Source organism: Elaeis guineensis, chromosome 7 (genome assembly GCF_000442705.2).
Source record: "Elaeis guineensis isolate ETL-2024a chromosome 7, EG11, whole genome shotgun sequence".
Classification (NCBI taxonomy): Eukaryota; Viridiplantae; Streptophyta; class Magnoliopsida; order Arecales; family Arecaceae; genus Elaeis; species Elaeis guineensis.
In genome coordinates, this window is record NC_025999.2 from 46123507 (window position 1) to 46141335 (window position 17829).

Here is a 17829-nt window from a genome sequence, read left to right on the forward strand (position 1 = left end):
GGTGATAGGAGTTTCGTGTGAAAAGATGCAAGAGATGATCCTTCCATGGGATTTTTATTCCTTATTAGGCATTTTGGAATCAAAATTAAATCCTCTTGGCACATGGCAAGTTCTAGATTTTTTTTTATTTGAGAAGGGATGCAAAAACATCCCTTCTCTGGTCACGTGCGTGGGGGAATGTTCTGATCGATGTATCAGGCAGAAGAGTCCTTCTGTCTGAAGACTCTTATTTTTCTGATATGCAAACTAGATAGGATGTTTGAATGGGGTGTGTCTTTACATTTAGGCATCCCTCTGACATCTATAAATAGGTGTGCACATTGAGTGTTCAAAAACATTCAATCTGCTTTTCTTTTTCCTCTCAGTTGCTCTCCTTTCTTTCTCACAACCCATCATAGTTTTAGGACAAGGCTTTAGGATTTATGACAAAGCCTAATCAGGTCCAAAAAAGGTTGGAAAGATTTTAAAGAAAGAGATTTAGAAGTCCCGAGGAGGTTCTAAGAGGATTGAGTCAGATTCTTGAAGAAACCTGATCGATGCAAGGCTAGTCGAGTTCTAGGGGCTAGAATTTTTGATGCAAGGTGAAGGAGGAGCGCTGTCTTTGGTCTAATTTTCATATAGATCACCATTGGAGGGTGGACACTTCGATGCCTCATGAAAATTAGGATTAGGGCTACAGGTATTCTTCTTATACAAGTTTACATTAATTATGCTTTGATTGTTATAGTCAAGGGTTCCTGAAAATTAGGGTTTTGGTGCGTCAGGTGTTTTGAATGAAAATTTTAAACACTTAGCCCTTCCACTATGCCATCGAAACCCAACAATGGTATCAGAGCCATCTTGATTTATATAATCAAAGATTAGAATATTATCTTGATTATGATCAAGCTTGAATTTTTGGTTTGGTTCAAGTCGGATCAATGGTTGAACCCAATTGAACATCCAAATCCTATCATGTCTTGTAGATATGTTTAGATCAGAGGCATGATGCATGGATTATATAAGCATATAAAAATGTAGAATATTTTTTTGTAGTAATCTAGTAATCAGATTGGGGTTCATCACTAGGCCGTCTGGTTATAAGAGCAAGTAGGGTTCAAAGATTCTCTCTTCCCATTCTATGGGATACTCTTATGGCATGTAGGGGTACCACTGTGATATCCCAAGAAGAAGAATCACGAAATGAGTATTTTATATTGATACATGTTATTAGTACTTCATGCATATGATATGCTTAAGTTGCTATATTGTAATCATGTTATATGATTATGATTTTATATCTTAGAGATATGATTAGATGCCATAATTAGTTGTTATGTTTATAAAGATACAACTATAATAGTGCATCATTATGATTGGTTGAATTAGGATATGCATGAGACTATTAAAGCCCTCATAAATATCATATTAAGTTGTAGTGTTATAAACTAGTAGCTAACCAATTTTTTGAATCAATTAATCAATCGATGTCTAAGGAGTGTTTCAAGTGCGATGGTTCTTTAATTGGTTTCGTTTGCTAGCCTGACCAATTTATTGATGTCTAAGAAAAGCAATGGGGGGACCTCCACCAATTTTAATACTTTTTGATCAATTGGATTAGTTCAAATCTTAAATAATGGTTGCTCAGTATTTTAGGCACCATATTTATCTTCCTTCATGCTAAGCCAATATCCTGTCAAAAATCATAGTAGATTTGTTGTGATATCCATAAGACTTGCTATGAAGATTGATGTGGGCTTGTCTTGGTACATATTAGATGCTTTATGGTATATTTTGTTATATTGCTTTGTTGTGATATCCATAAGGACAACATTTTTCAAATATGACTGTATGGAAATAAAGGGTTTGACTTAATTAAAAAATATTATAGTTTATTGTGATATCCACAAGGCTATGAGTATTTTTAGAGGTAAGGATTATATTGAGAATTATATGAAATATAATTGGATAGGCTACTTATACTATTGTTCTTAATTTTATATAGATTCTGAAAGAATAGTACCCTACAAGCCAATCGCATGGGGATGCGGAGGGACTTTTCTTTATTTTCTTTCTACTCATTTACATGACATTAGTTATTTTATTTATGAGGTATTATGTTTTATCATTTGCTGCATCATATTTTTATGATTATGATAAATTTGATAGATTAAGACAATGATTTTAGGGCTATGATGAGATCATGCCAGTGAGATCTAAAATCTTAATAACTCCAATCTAAAATATTTTTAGTCATTGGATCATCGAGTCAGAGATCAATGATTTCGATAAGACTGGTACATCCTATGTATGCTCGATGGACAGGATGGTTGATCTTACAATCACTTATGTGGTGACATAAATACAAGAATGTAGATGCTCATTAGAGAATAAGTTCACTGAACTGACCTGCAGAAAGAACATCTGATGGAGCCTTATAGCATGTCAATAGATGGTTCTTCAATAGGAGTGGTGCATGTGATCCTTTGACCTGAGATCATCATGATACCTTGTGTACATAGACCCTTACTTTGGTTTATTCCCTAGCACACCATTTTGAGATGTGTATAGGATATTTTGGATATAGTGAACTGTGCATGGAGATTGTGAGTAGTCAATAAAGAATCGATCACTCTTTCTAGGAAGAGAGAACATCCTATGTGATCTCATAGGATAATGACTCTGAGAGTCTCTGGCTAGAGCAGGGGTAAACAGTAGAAATAGTTTCTATTAGTTCATCAATAGAGTAATCATCATCGGATCAAGATACATTGATTAGGTATTTGAGTTTGATATATTTCCATACCCATGGTCTTTTTGAGAGGTTGTGTGATCAAAAGATTGAATTGCACGGTTACTCACCATAAAAGGATAATTTTGATATTTTTATCAAATTTTAAATCTTTCAGATAGTCATGATGTTGGAAAATATATCTCAAAAGTCAATCGTCAACCTGTTGATGGTTGAGCAACCTTGCATTGTAATTGATTTGTTAATAAATAAAATATATTTTTGGCATTTTCATCATAAGTTTTCATCTTCTAATGAACATCGTTGTTGTGATGAAGTCTGTAAGACTATTTAGGTTCGATAAAGAGAAGATTTATCGATTAGTCCTTAAAACTATTCACGACCAAATGATAGGCTGTTAATAAGGACGACAGCTTCTATCCAGCATAGGTCGCTGTAGGCCATATGGGTTGGTTGTCCTCTTAACCAAAGAGTGTGAGATACTGAAATAGCATACAGATGAGATGTAAGAATACATCATCATTGAACGTGACCAACTCCAGAGCATTCTACTATCGAGAATGTCTCTAATGGGATATAGGTATAAGTATCCTTTAGACCTGAGATCGAGTCAGTGACTTGCAAGCAACTCACTATACTTTGATACTGGACTAACTGAATTTCTAATTCAGTGATGGAAGGCTTCTAGGCATAGTCAAGTACTTGTAAAGTCAGAATGTGATCGAGATGGGATTGACCACTCCAAGAGTTGGAGAAGAATGAGTCGCTGTATTTCAATTTAACAAAATCTTGGCCAGGATAATCCATCAGATGGATTTGATATTTTGAAATACAATGTGGACAACCCGATCAGAGTTGACAGTTGAGCTCTGAGGTATCCTATGAGCATTTTGGTCAAGGGAATGAATTATATGGCAACTATATTCGTATGGGTTCTAAGGATGTTGTTCTACACATTCGACCTATTCGGCCGTCGGGTACTATTGCTAGATGGTCACTTTGATTATACAAAAATTTATTTCTATGCTATCAACTTAGATTCAGACCTATGAAGTCACACACATTAGAATTCACGATCCGATCGGATGGTTGATCAATGATTAAGAATCGTTCTAGGGTTAAATGATCAATACGATTGACATTTAACCTAGTGCAAGTGTTGCAGGAGGATCGATTAGCAATTCGATTGCTAATTGGCTTAATTTGATTAATTCAATTGATTGAGATTAAGTCTAATTGAATATGATTTAATTAGATTTAGTTTGGGCTTGATTGGATCAAGTCCAATTGGTTTATTGGATAAGCCAAGTGCAAGAAAAAACTAGTCCTAGTTCAATTAGGACTTGGGTCAATCTAATTTCTAATTTGATTAAAAAATTAAATTAGATTTAAATCTAATTTAATCTGATTAAATTATATTTTTAATTGGGTTAAGACCTATTTTAATTGGGTTGATTTGGTTTTGGTTTGATTTGGTTTGAGAAACCAAATTTGAACAAGTCATAGGTTGAATCCTAGTAAGACTAGGATTCCACCTTGTGCCACCTTAGCCCCCCACGCCCACTCTCTTTTATTTTGTGCAACAAAATCTTCTCTTCCAGACCCTCATATATGTCCAAAGCTTTCCACTCTTTCTCTCTTACATGGTATGTGGTTGTGGACCAAGTCAAAGTAGGAATTAGTTTGGATTTCAAATTCTATGAGATAGAATTTTAGGAAACCAAAACTCTTTCCTTATGGCACTGATTTTACTCAAATTTTTTTTATGATTTTTGTGGCTTTTATGGAATATATTGTATACCCTTTGCTGATAGTTCATGGCAGAAAAAGAAGGAGAGAGCGCCCAAGAGTTGGGCACCACTTGTCTTGCCCTGTTTGGATTTTCCTTGACTAGGTATTTGACCTAGATAAGGACTCTTCATATCTCATTATTTAAGAAGAATTTATTCTTAAAATTTTTGTAGATTATAGAGAATTAAGTGACCTTTGGGGTGTGTGAAAATCAGAGAGAAAGAATTTTTGAGTGTGGAGATATAATAGACACAAAACTAGGTGTCTAGGTGAGAGTAAAGAGAAGAAGAAGAGGGTCTTCTTCTGGGGTTGCTGAGTTCATCTCTTTTCTTCCTCCATCTATGAGTTTTATAAGAGTATCTCATATTTAAAACTCTTTCTCCTATTTTTCATTTTTGGAAGAGTCTAAATCAAAAAGAAGGAGGCATCTAATCAACCATCGAAGAAGGATCAGCACAGTACTAGCATATTATGCTGATTTCCTGGACCAAGACTTCTGATCATGATTCGTGGGCTCATGTGGATGATCCTAGAGGTCAAATATGTGTGTGGCTCACAACATCATCCTCAAGTTCGGATCAGCAAAGTTAGAACATCTAACTTGCAAGGTAATAGATCTAATCTATTATATTTTACATACATTAGATGTAGTATAGAAACATATTGATATGATCAACATATAGTTCTTGCTCTTTATATTTTAATTTCTAATTTAATATCATGTAATAAGATCTTATATCTATAGATTCTCTAATTTTATAAGATAAATTTTAATTTATTTTAGTCTTCCACTGCCTGATCTTGAAAAAGTTTTAAGATCTAATCCTAAAATCTTAGATCTGGTTCCTTCACATGACATATCGCTAGACAACAATCTTGACTTGTGAACTCATCAGAATTAAAAGAGTTTAATTCAAAAATCAATTAGGAGTCTCAGTTGATTGAGACACTCGAGCTAACCTAAACTAATCGAATTAGAATTATATCGAGAGTCTTGATCCACTGCTGGCTAGATTTAGAACCCAATGGATCACACACAATAGAAATTTAGTCTTAATTCAATCTATTTGAATTTATTATAAATTTAATGGATTAATTAAATTGCTAGCATATTAATTAATCCAAGTTTCCAATTGGGTTCAGTGCAAAGGTGTTCGTGCTAACCTAGACTTGTTGCCTTGACCTAATATGATTGGGTTTGAACCATCTAATTTATTAGTTGGTTAATCTTAATTTAATAAAATAGTTTCATATGAAATCACCTTTTTTTCATGCCAAGCCACATGCCAAATTTATTTGTAACGCCCATTTATTTTATGTGTTTAAGTGGAGTTGTCCTTCTGGTTTACTCCTCTTAAATTCTTTCCATTATCCACTCGTTCCTTAATTTTGTGTGCTATCTGATGGTGCTTGGGATATGTGGACATGGAAGAGGAAGTGTAATCCTTCTCTTGGAAGGAACTCCATGCAAAAAAATAAATGGGATGCTCTTTTTGTGCGTTGAGATATGAAGAGTCCTTAATTTAATGGACTCTTGGTATTTCATGCGTTCTCCCTTTCCATGCACCATATTTTGGCATTCTGATTTTTTCTAGTAGAGGAAGAGTCCTTTTGCTTGTTAAAATCCTCTTATTCCATGCCTTAACCTATGGGATTCCATGCTAAAAATTAATTTTAACATGTAAGGGAGGTGGGATGCCAAGAGTTGGCACCCCTTGAAAAAATATATGGCGCCCCTTCATACCTTATATAAGGGCCACCCCATATGGCATAAACTCTTATCCAAAGGATGTTTTGGATGTGGGACTAGATGAGGAAGAGGTAGAAAAAATCTAAGGTAAAAATAGAAAGAAAAAGGGAGAGAAAAATAGAAAGGAAGAGAGGAGAAAAGGAAAGCATGAGATACTTGTCCTAAAAATCAGATTGTTCATATGTTGAACATAAAATCTGATTTATGTATGATGAAATCTTTTGAGAAAAGATTTCTAAAGAGATTCTAGTAGAGGTCATGAAGGTATACAAGTAATGGTGCAACCTGTTCTTGCGAAGAACGGTCGGTAGCAAGCTTGCGAAGAAGGCTGCAGCACCATGATGAATCGGAAAGGGCCCTGATCAATCCCGTGTGGATCACCATTGGAAGGCTTCTACTTTAAAATCTCGTGGAGGCTTCAAAATTACCAGATCATGGTCTTCTCATTGGTATATGACTTCTGGTCCCTTTCTAATATGTATGTTTTTGATTATTTGATTGTAATCATCAAGGGGTTCTCAGGGCTTTTGTATTTCGGTAGACTAGTTTAAATATTAAATTTTATTTTTAATTCATATTCTCATATACTTAATTTCCTCATGAGCATAATTTAGAGGGTCATCGCACGCACTTGAACATAAATAAATAATATGAAATTCTAACGTACTTATCTTCCTGCTGAGCATAACATTGAGGCACATTGCATGCACATGCTATTCATCGCACTATTTTGAGATGCTGAGATGCACATAAGATGGATGATATAAGAGTACCGAATGCATTGTGGGAGTGTAATAAGAGCATCCTTCTCAGTGCATAGATGATATCATAGAGTACTGTACAATTGATCCTCGATGGCTGCTATCAAGAGATGAATGGCCAACAAAAAAGACAGTTCATGAATATATACGATGCCATATACGATGCATATTGTTTGACAGTGGCTACCAAGAGCTACACGACACTCTACATATAGTCCACGTGCTATAGAGAATCTTGATTGATTCAACATAAGCATTTGGTTTTTGTTCCGCAAAGGATCTAAACCATACCTTCCGCAAAGAATGTTAAAATTTTTAAAATTCATATTCCATTGCATCACCAGAATCCAACAGTAGTATTAGAGCATGAATAGGTCCAAGGCGTGAGGTATGAGACTCCATCTCCCTTCTTTCTTACGACAACCAATTGTTGGTTGTTGGAATATCTTATCTCCTCCCTCTTGTCCATGTTTAGACATGGATGTCTCCTCTTTCCTTTATCTAAAAGTTGGACAAAATTATTATATCTTTGTTGTAGAGATTTGGTGCATGAATTTTAGGAAGAAAAGAGAAGAAAGGGTTCTTCTCATGATCTCTAGTGTAGAGATCAAGATCCTCCTACATCTTCTTCTTCTCTAAGAGTGTCTTAGGAAAAAAGAAAATTTTCAACCATGAAGATACGATCTTTGTAAGAGAGCTAGCACCCTGGTGAGATCAAAAGGTTTTGAGTAGATCAGAGTCTCGTGTGGATACCTGTAAGGTCAGATGCTTGTACGGCTAAAAGGGACCTTCGAAAGATATCCATGATCATCTGCTCACGTTGAAGATTGATCAATATCCAAATATATTTTTAATTTATTTTTTTATTTAATTTTTGTATCTGAATCTTATCTCACATATGATGATACTGTTATAGTTTGAAGATATGATCTTATGCAAACTTCGATTAAATTAGATTTCATCTGAAAATTTTAAAATTTTGCTACATACTTGTTTTGTAAAATTATGCGTGCATGAAATCATAAAACTCCAATAGTGATATCATAGCCACATCATATGCATGAGATTTAGATTTAGATTTAAAATTTATAGAGAAAATTTTTAGATCTGAAAGGTTTTAATATCGTTCTGACGTAAGGTTGCCCTAGTATAATCTGTTATACTGAATGGTTGTCCTAGAATGTTGTTATAATTTTTAATTAGATTAAATTTTTTAGATCTAATTTTTACAGCATATATGTGATATATGTTTTGTTATTTAGATCTAAAAAAAGTTTTAAAATCTGTTATGATTCATATATATGATATATGAAAGTATGTTTAGGACTGAAATTTATTTATATGATCTGAACTTATTTATGTATGTGATATATATTTGTATGTATGATCTGAAATTATTTTGAGATCAAAATTTATTCTTCATGCAAAGAATTTAGATCTAAAATTTTGATTTAAGATCTGAAATTAGTATTTGTGCATGAGAGATTGGTCATGGATAGATCAAGTTAGGTCTTGTAATTTGATTATGTTAAAAGGTTTTTGATTTGATCATGTTGGGTCTAAATCGATTTAGTAGTTGATCAAATTGAGTCAAGTATTGATTAGGATGAGGTTAATAGAGCCTTATATCATATAATTATTGTTGATTGAATCGATTGACACCCATATGTAGAATCGATAAAGCCTAAGGACCTAATTTGGCTCTATGGCTTGAGTTTGATTTACCTAAGCTAACTATTTGGATCAATTGATCGATTAGTGTCTAAGACAAGTAATTGAAAGATAGTTATTTAATTAGTTCCATTCGCTTACCTGGTCAATCTATTAGTGTCTAAAGAAAGCAACGGGGGGACCCCGACAAATCTTCACTTACCTGGCCAATTTGTAAGATTAAGTCTCAAATATGGTTGTTTGGTGGTTTGATTTAGCCCATGCCAATTACATCAGTCATGTGATGGCTGATTAGATAAGATCTAAACTCAAATCTCTCCATAAATATTAAGTCCAAGGTCTTCCACCATTATAGATGTGTGGGCGTGCTACTGATGTTGATTGTTCTCGGCTGATCACGGTGGTTCAGTTGCATCTAGAACATGCAACCACTCTATTAGCAAAGAGTTGCTGTGGGGTAAAGATGGATTGAGCCCAATAACTATTAGGTGAGGAACTCAATGATGGCTTTGCACCTGCTTATGAAAGGTGGGTCTGGCTGAACTAAGAAGTGCAGACAATAACTGTTAGGTGAGCCCACATGACTTAGAGATCAAGTGGCTGCAATATGCTTAAAGAAGCATCTGGGCAAAGAGTTGTCCACGCATCGGTGTTCATTCGTATTACCAATAACTATTAAATGAGGTGCACAGCATCGGTGGGATCACAGTACCCACTAAAAACTCAATTGTCGCATCAAGATTTTCATTTCTCTACCCGGAGAGTGTGGGAGATCTGATAAAATAGTGGGAGTCACTTTTTGTATCTAAAAATTTTTAGAGTAAATTATAAAATAAGTATAAATATCTAATTAGAATCTTTGCTCTCTGCTGTTCATTGTGTTAGCTTCCAACCCTCTAGTCTGAATTTTAGATATCAACCGATTCACCAAAATCGATTACATAGACTGGCTCATAAATCTAAGAATTATTTTTAATTTTAAAAAATTAAGTAATATTCTCTATCAGATTATTCTATTGTTAACAACTTTTCCAACCCATAGTCAATGAGCTATATGTTATGATCCAGGTGGTGTGCCCAAGGCCCAGGAGATCAAGGCTAAGGCCAAGGTCCATCATTCATGAGGGCTTCATGGAGGCTCTAGGGCTAGTTGGGCCCTAGGTTGAAAGGCTGTGGGCCTTTCAGGTTCTTGAGGTCTAGGTTATGTGGGCCTCAAGGGACCAACACTTTATGGGCCAGGTCTGAGCCCAGGATAGATAAGATTAGGTCGAGTCATGGGTGTACATGGGCTTGGGTTAACCTAATCTCCCATAGAGTTGGTCAAGGGAGTTTTGGGTTTGGGTCACTTGACCCGGTGTTTATATATACATGTACTGTGTATAGGTTGGAAAAAAACCAAGAAAATATAAGACTCTTTCTCCCAAGTCTCTCTCTCTCTTCTCCCTCTCTCTCCAGCAATTCTTCATGCCCCAGGAGCAAGAAACCCTAGGGTTTCTTGCCGCCAGTCCATAAAAGGAAAGAGAAGAAGGGGAGGTGCGAGCCCCTTTCCCCCTTGCAGCCGCCTACCAGATCTGCTCTCCCCCTCTTGTAGGTGCTCAAACACCAGGCCCAGGACCTGGAATCTCTTAAGAAGAGGTTGGTACAAGTTTCTCTCAGATCTGGAGTTGATCTGAGGTCGTTTGAGGCATGGGTGAGATCTCCATCAACAGATCTACAAGAAAGGCTGCAGCAGGATAGATCTATGAGGTCTATCTCCATCTATCTTTTTCTCTATCTAAAATATCCCAATTTGAGATCTACAAATTGGAAGACCTTGATCCAGGTCTGATCTGGTTGGGTACCATATCTTGGATTTTTTAGAGGTAGTTTTAGAGTTGTTCTTCATCTGGAACGAAAGACTGATGAAGAAGACAGCAACCAGGCTGATTTTGTCAAGGGCCTTGGATCGTGTCCAGACGACTCCAGATCTATTTGTTGCTGGTTCTGCTGTACCCAAGATCCATGGGAGGAGCTGGGATCATGCTCCAATAGTTGGTATCAGAGCCACAGTGGTGAGGAAGCGGTTCCAAGCACGAGAAGTTGAAGATCCCAAGTGCTGAAAATTTTCAGCAAGGTACCATCAAGGTATATTTTACACTTCTTGATTTTATATTGCTTGTTTGGCTTAGATCCAGTCATGGGCAGCAATATGAAGGTCGATGTTGAGAAGTTTGATGGCAAGGAGAATTTTTTCATGTGGAAAATCCAGATGGAGGATCTTCTGGTGCAAGCAGATCTGGATCAGGCTTTGGATGAGAAGCCTGAGGGAATGACGGATAGACAATGGGCATCGTTGGAGAAGAAAGCATGCTCGGTGATTAGAGGATGTTTGGCGGATGCGGTGTTGTATTCGATGCTGGAAGAAAAGACCCTGAAGGGTTTTTGGTCGAAGTTGCACACCATGTATATGGGGAAGAATATGTGCAACAAGCTGATGCTGAAGAAGAGGTTGTACAGTCTTTGGATGCAGGAGGGATCTGATGTGATTGGCCACATTCAGAGGTTCGACCAGTTGTGCACGAAGTTGATAAATATCAGGGTGAAGCTGGATGAGGAGGACAAGTCCCTGTTGCTTTTGTGTTCACTACTAGGATCATATGATTCTTTGGTGACTACACGCTCTATGGTAAGGAGACTCTGGAGTATGAAGACATGGTCTCGGTGCTGAGGTCTAATGAGCAGAGGAAAAAGTTGACCAGAGATCGGGCTCCTTAGGAGGGTTTGGCAGTAGGGGAGAGGACAGGAAGAGGCAGAGGCAGAAGCAAGTCCAGGGGGCGGTCCAAGTCCAGGAAGGGAAAGAGAGAGGTGAAATGCTTCAAGTGCAAAGAGTTCGGGCACTTCAAGTGAGAATGTCCACTATGGAAGAGCAAGAAGGAAGAAAGAAGTGGCTCAGAATCAGTGAGTGCAGTTGCTGGACAGCAGGTGGAGGATGATCTACTTGTGGTATCAGATGGTCACAGGCATTACACAGAGGAGTGGACACTAGACTCTGCGTGCTCACATCACTACACACCACACAGGTCTTGGTTTGTGACATACACCAAGATAAATGAGGGATCAGTGACTTTAGGCGACAATCATCCTTGCAAGGTGGCTGGGATAGGGACAGTCAGGGTGAGGATGTTTGATGGGATTGTGAGGATATTGACAAATGTAAAGCACATCCCGGAGCTGGAAAAGAATCTGGTGTCACTAGGCTACTTGGAGCGCAGTGGATACAGCTTCAGTAGTAGGGCTAGAAGCGGAGTACTGAACATCTCCAATGGAGCTATGGTAGTGATGAGAGGCAGGAGGTTGGACAATAACCTCTATCACATGGAGGGATCTGTGGTGATCGAAGAGTCTGATGCAGCAGCTGCAGCACAGGACCAGGAGGAGACTTACAGGATGTGGCACTACCGCCTAGGCCACATGGATGACAGGGGGCTGAGGGAGTTGAGCAGGAGAGGACTTATCTCTGATCTGGAGGATGGTGCTACAGGGAAGATCTGTGAGCCTTGCCAGATGGAAAAGTAGAGGAGAGTTCTGTTCACCATCAGTACAGCCCGCAGTGCAGTCCCTCTGGAGTTAGTATACATGGATGTGTGGGGACCAGCCCCAGTTTTAGCTAGAAATGGGGCCAGATACTTCATGATCCTGATTGATGATTTCTCAAGGAAGCTCTGGATTTACTTCATGAGAGAGAAGTCAGAGGTCTTCACCAAGTTCAAGATCTGGAGAGCTAAGGTGGAGAAGGAGCAGGGGAGGAGCGTGAAGTGTTTGAGGTCAGACAATGGCAGGGAGTACACCAGCAGAGAGTTCCAGGACTACTGTGAGGAGTGTGGGATCAGGAGACACTTCTCAGTTAGGGGGACTCCACAGCAGAATGGGGTGGCCGAGAGGATGAACAGAACACTTTTGGAAAAGGCACGATGCATGAGGCTGTAGGCAGGGCTTCCAAAGGAGTTCTGGGTTGACACAGTTGACGCAGCAGGCTTCTAGAGGAGGTGTGGTCTAGGAGGACAGTTAGGCTGGGCCATCTAGGGTATTTGGGTGCATGGCCTATGTGCACATTGGAGCTGGTGAGCGGAGCAAGCTAGATGCCAGATCATGCAAGATGGTGTTTCTAGGCTATCCGTGAGGAGTCAAGGGATACAAGATGTGGAATCCCTTGGAAAATAAGGTCATCATTAGTCGGGATGTGACTTTTGATGAGGAGTCAGTCCTACGGAGGCGAGCAGGTATGGAGGAGCAGCAGGAGCAGGAGGAGGTCCAGCAAGGTGCTGCTGGACAGCTTACCTCTTTGATTTTGCCTCTTGCAAGTACTACTGGAGGACTTGACATTCAGGTGGAGAATCTACCTAAGGTGTCTCCACAGGTGGAGAGGACTCGGATGGATGATCGAGGTGGAGAGGTCCAGCAAGAGCGAGCTGGATCGAGGATTGATATCGGTGTTGCCCTACACAAGCCCAAGAGGACCATCAGGCAACCAGACCGATATGGCTTCGAGGAGATGCTGTCATATGCCCTGGTGACTGTTGGGAAATGTATCCCAAAAAGCCAATCGTCAAGCTGTTGACGGTTGAGCAACCAAGTATTGTAATTGATTTGTTAATAAATAAAATATATTTGGCATTTTCATCATAAGCTTTCATCTTCTAATGAACTCCGTTGTTATGATGAAGTCCTTAGGACTATTTAAGTTCGATAAAGAGAGGATTTATCGATTAGTCCTTAAAACTGTTCACGACCAAATGATAGGCTGTTAATAAGGACGACAGCTTCTATCAAGCATAGGTCGCTGTAGGCCATATGGGTTGGTTGTCCTCTTAACCAAGGAGTGTGGAGACACTGGTATGGCATACAGGTGAGATGTAAGGGTACATCGTCATTGAACGTGACCAACTCCAGAGCATTCTGCTGTCGAGAATGTCTCTGATGGGATATAGGTATAAGTGTCCCTTAGACTTGAGATCGCCTCAGTGACTTGCAAGCAACTCACTGTGCTTTGGTACTGGATTAACTGAATTTCTAATTCAGGGATGGAAGGCTTCTGGACACAGTCAAGTACTTGCGAAGTCAGAGTGTGATCGAGATGGGATTGACCACTCCAAGAGTTGGAGAAGAATGAGTCGCTGTATTTCAATTTAGCAAAACCTTGGCCAGGGTAATCCATCAGATGGATTTGATATTTTGAAGTACAATGTGGACAACCTGATCAGAGTTGACAGTTGAGCTTTGGGGTGTCCTATGATCATTTTGGTCAAGGGGATGAATTATATGAAAACTATATCCGCATGGGTTCTAAGGATGTTGTTCTACACATTCGACCTATCCGGACGTCGGGTACCATTGCTAGATGGTCACTTCGATTGGTATAGGAATTTATTTCTATGCTACCGGCTTAGGTTCGGACCTATGAGGTCACACACATTAGAGTTCATGATCCGATCGGATGGTTGATCAACGATTAAGAATCGTTCTAGGGTTAGATGATCAATACGATTGATATTTAACCCAGTGCAAGTGTTGCAGGAGGATCGATTAGCAATTCGATTGCTAATTAGCTTAATTTGATTACGCCAATGGGCTGAGATTAAGTCTAATTAAATATGATTTAATTAGATTTGATTTGGGCTTGATTGGATCAAGTCCAATTGGTTTATTGGATAAGCCAAGTGCAAGGAAAGACTAGTCCTAGTTCAACTAGGACTTGGGTCAATCTAATTTCTAATTTGATTAGAAAATTAAATCAGATTTAAATCTAATTTAATCTGATTAAATTAGGTTCTTAATTAGGTTAAGACCTATTTTAATTGGGTTGATCTAATTTTGATTTGATTTGGTTTGGGAAACCAAATTAAAACAAGTTATGAGACAGAATCCTAGTAGGACTAGGATTCCACCTTGCACCACATAAACCTTCTCCACGCCCTCTCTCTTATTCAACGCCAATCTCCACTTATTTTGTGCGACAAAACCCTCTCCCAGATCTCTCCCACGTTCACAAAAGGTCTCTTCTCTTCTTTCTTACATGGAAGGTGATTTGGATCAAATCTAAAAGGAATAAGTTTGGATTTCGAATTCTATGAGATAGAGTTTTAGAAATCCAAAACTCTTTCAATTTTGCACCGAATTTATCCAAATTTTTTTTGGAATTTTCGTGGCTTTTAGGGTTTACATTGTGCACCCTTTTCTGTTGATCCATCCACGAAAATATGAAGGAGGTGCTCAAGAGTTGGGCGTCCCTTTACTTGCCATGTTTGGATAAGCCTTGACTAGGTGTTTGACCTAGACAAGGACTCTATCATATCACTCTATATAAGATGAGTTTCTTCATAAAATTTTGAGGGGAGATAATTTTTTGAGAGACCTTTCTACCATCCAAAAATCAGAGAGAAATACCTTTGGGTCGTGGAGATATAAAAGACGCAAGTTTGGGTGTCTAGAGAGAAAAACGTGAAGAAGAAGAGGGTCTTCTTCTAGGGTTTTTATTTTCATATCTTTCCTCCTTCCATCTTGAGTTTCCTGAGAGCGTCTCAGATCTGAAACTCCTCCTTCTACTTTCCATCTTTGGAAGAGTCCAAATCAAGAAGAAGGAGGCACCTGATCAACCATCAAAGAAGGATCAGCGCAGTACTAGCATACTGTGCTGATTTCCTGAAGCAGGACTTCTGATCGAGATTCGTGGGCTCGTGTGGACGACTCCTAGAGGCCGGACGCGTGTGCGGCTTGCAACATCATCCTTAAGCCCAGATCAGCGAGGTTAGAGTGTCTAACTTGCAAGGTAATAGATCTGATCTATTATTTAATACATACATTAGATGTAGCTAGCATAGAAACATGTTGATATGATCAACATGTAGTTCATACTATATTTATATATATTTTAATTTTTGATTTAATGCTATGTAATAATCATGTAATAGGATCTTAGATCTAGAGATTTTCTGATCTTATAAAATAAATTTTGATTTATTTTAGTCTTCCGCTGTATGATCTTGAAAAAGTTTCAAGATCTAACCCTGAAACCCTAGATCTGGTTCCTTCAATTGGTATCAGAGCCTAGGTTCTTTATTACATGATTATTTATACATGCTTAGATTATTTCTTAGATTAGATCTAATTTATAATCTGATTATTAAATCTGAAATTAAAATTTTAGATCAATCACAAACTGCAAGGTTGTCCTGCTGTAAGGTTTACCCCTTACAGTGCAAAGGTTGTCCTAGTTTGTGTAGATCTATCTTTAATCATAAATTTATTAGATATGATCTAGATTAAATTTATGATTTATTAGATTTAAAAGATGTTTAAATCTGAAATAAAATCTCTTTGTTAATAATTTTTGTGCAAAGAAATTGTTTAAAGTTGAAATTGTTTCAATTACATGAACCTGTTTGGATTAGATCTAAAGTAGTTTCATATTTATTTCACTTGCATCTTGATTCGGAATCAAACATGCAATATGGTTAATAGAATCATATTGTAAAATTGTTTTACAAATATGAAAATAATTTTTTGAAAAGCCAAACCCAACCCTCAGCCCAAAACTTAATTAAGAATTAAGAAGTTGTTTGATTAGGTTCTAGGATTGTGAATTGAAGAACCTAAGACACAAATCATAACACATTGGGTTAATGGGTTAGTGGGAACTAGGTCCATTAATTGGGTTAGACCTATGGTTAGATTAAAGATGGACTTAATTAGAGAATTGACTAAATCTAATCAATTGTTGTCTTAGATTAGGTCAAGGATTCTCTAGATCAATTACAATAGTTGTAGTTGGTCAAGTCCATGTCTTTAACGAGAACCAAATGGACTTGATTCTTGGCTAAGCGGTCTAGCACGAACTGTTAGGTTGATCTAATCAAAACTAATTAAACCAGTTGGTGTCTAAGGTAAACCAGACCGGTGGTTTTTAATTGGGAGCCCGCTTACCTGGCCATTCATGATGGTGTCTAAGGCAAGTTTTGGCAGACCCTCCCACTGATCGAACTTACCTGGCCTGTTGGTGAAATTATATTTTGATCAGATCACTTGACTATTCGAGCTGACCCATGTCAGCTAGGTAAATCAGTGTGACTGATTTAGGTGCTCCTAGACCAGCCCTTTTAATGGTCTCCCTTAAGCTGACTTGGTGAAGTCAGTGGGAGGATCATGATAAGCTGGTTCATCTGACCTCATCCTCTATATTATTTAATCCTCTAAAATTATTAGGTCCTTAAAATGATAAAGTTATGGAGATAACTGAGTCATAGCCTCCCATTAAGGTGTTTGATAATGAGTCCATGAACTCAATAATCATTGCAGACCCAAAGGCCTGGTGCTTGTTGACTAATGGAATTATCACTCATCATATGACGACTTGAAAGTGTCTCTCTAATGGTGGTTAGGTGAGCCAACCAAAGTTGGGCTTAATCATTCGTTGGTTAGATACACCAAGTATGATCATGTTGATGGTTGGACCTAACCGGATCCTTACAGTGGAGGCCAAAGCCTACTGATTAGGTTTCTGGGGCAAAATTAAAATTACTAGAAATTGTTTAGAGAAACAATTGGTTATGAACCTACCCTTAGATGTACATGGGTTGGCCAACCAAAGTTGGGCTTGTGTGCAGTCTAAGTGGATTCTAGTACCCGCTAAGGAATTAGGGTAATTCCTCGAATTGGAGGTAGAGGCTACCAATTCGAATAAAATAGTGGGAGAAACCTTTTGATTAAAGTCCAAATCTTTAGGTTTAATGAATCAATTACTAATTAGGTTATGGTTTTCTTTTGTGTAGATATGGCCACTTCCCTATCGCTCCGATCATTGTTGGACAATGATAAGTTGGTGGGACCCAATTTCGGTAGCTGGTATCGAAAGTTGAAGATAGTCCTGGAGCATGAACGGATCCTATATGTGATATTAGATCCTGCACCTGAGGAGCCAGCTGTCAATGCATGTGGAACAGTCAGAGACACTTACCAGAAGTGGCTCAGTGACCGGACCACGATGTGCTGTATCATGCTAGCTGCTATCATGAGCGACGAGTTCAGTCGCAGATTCGAGACGGCTCAGCCAAAGGACATGCTTCAAGTGTTGGAGGATGCCTTTGGCACAC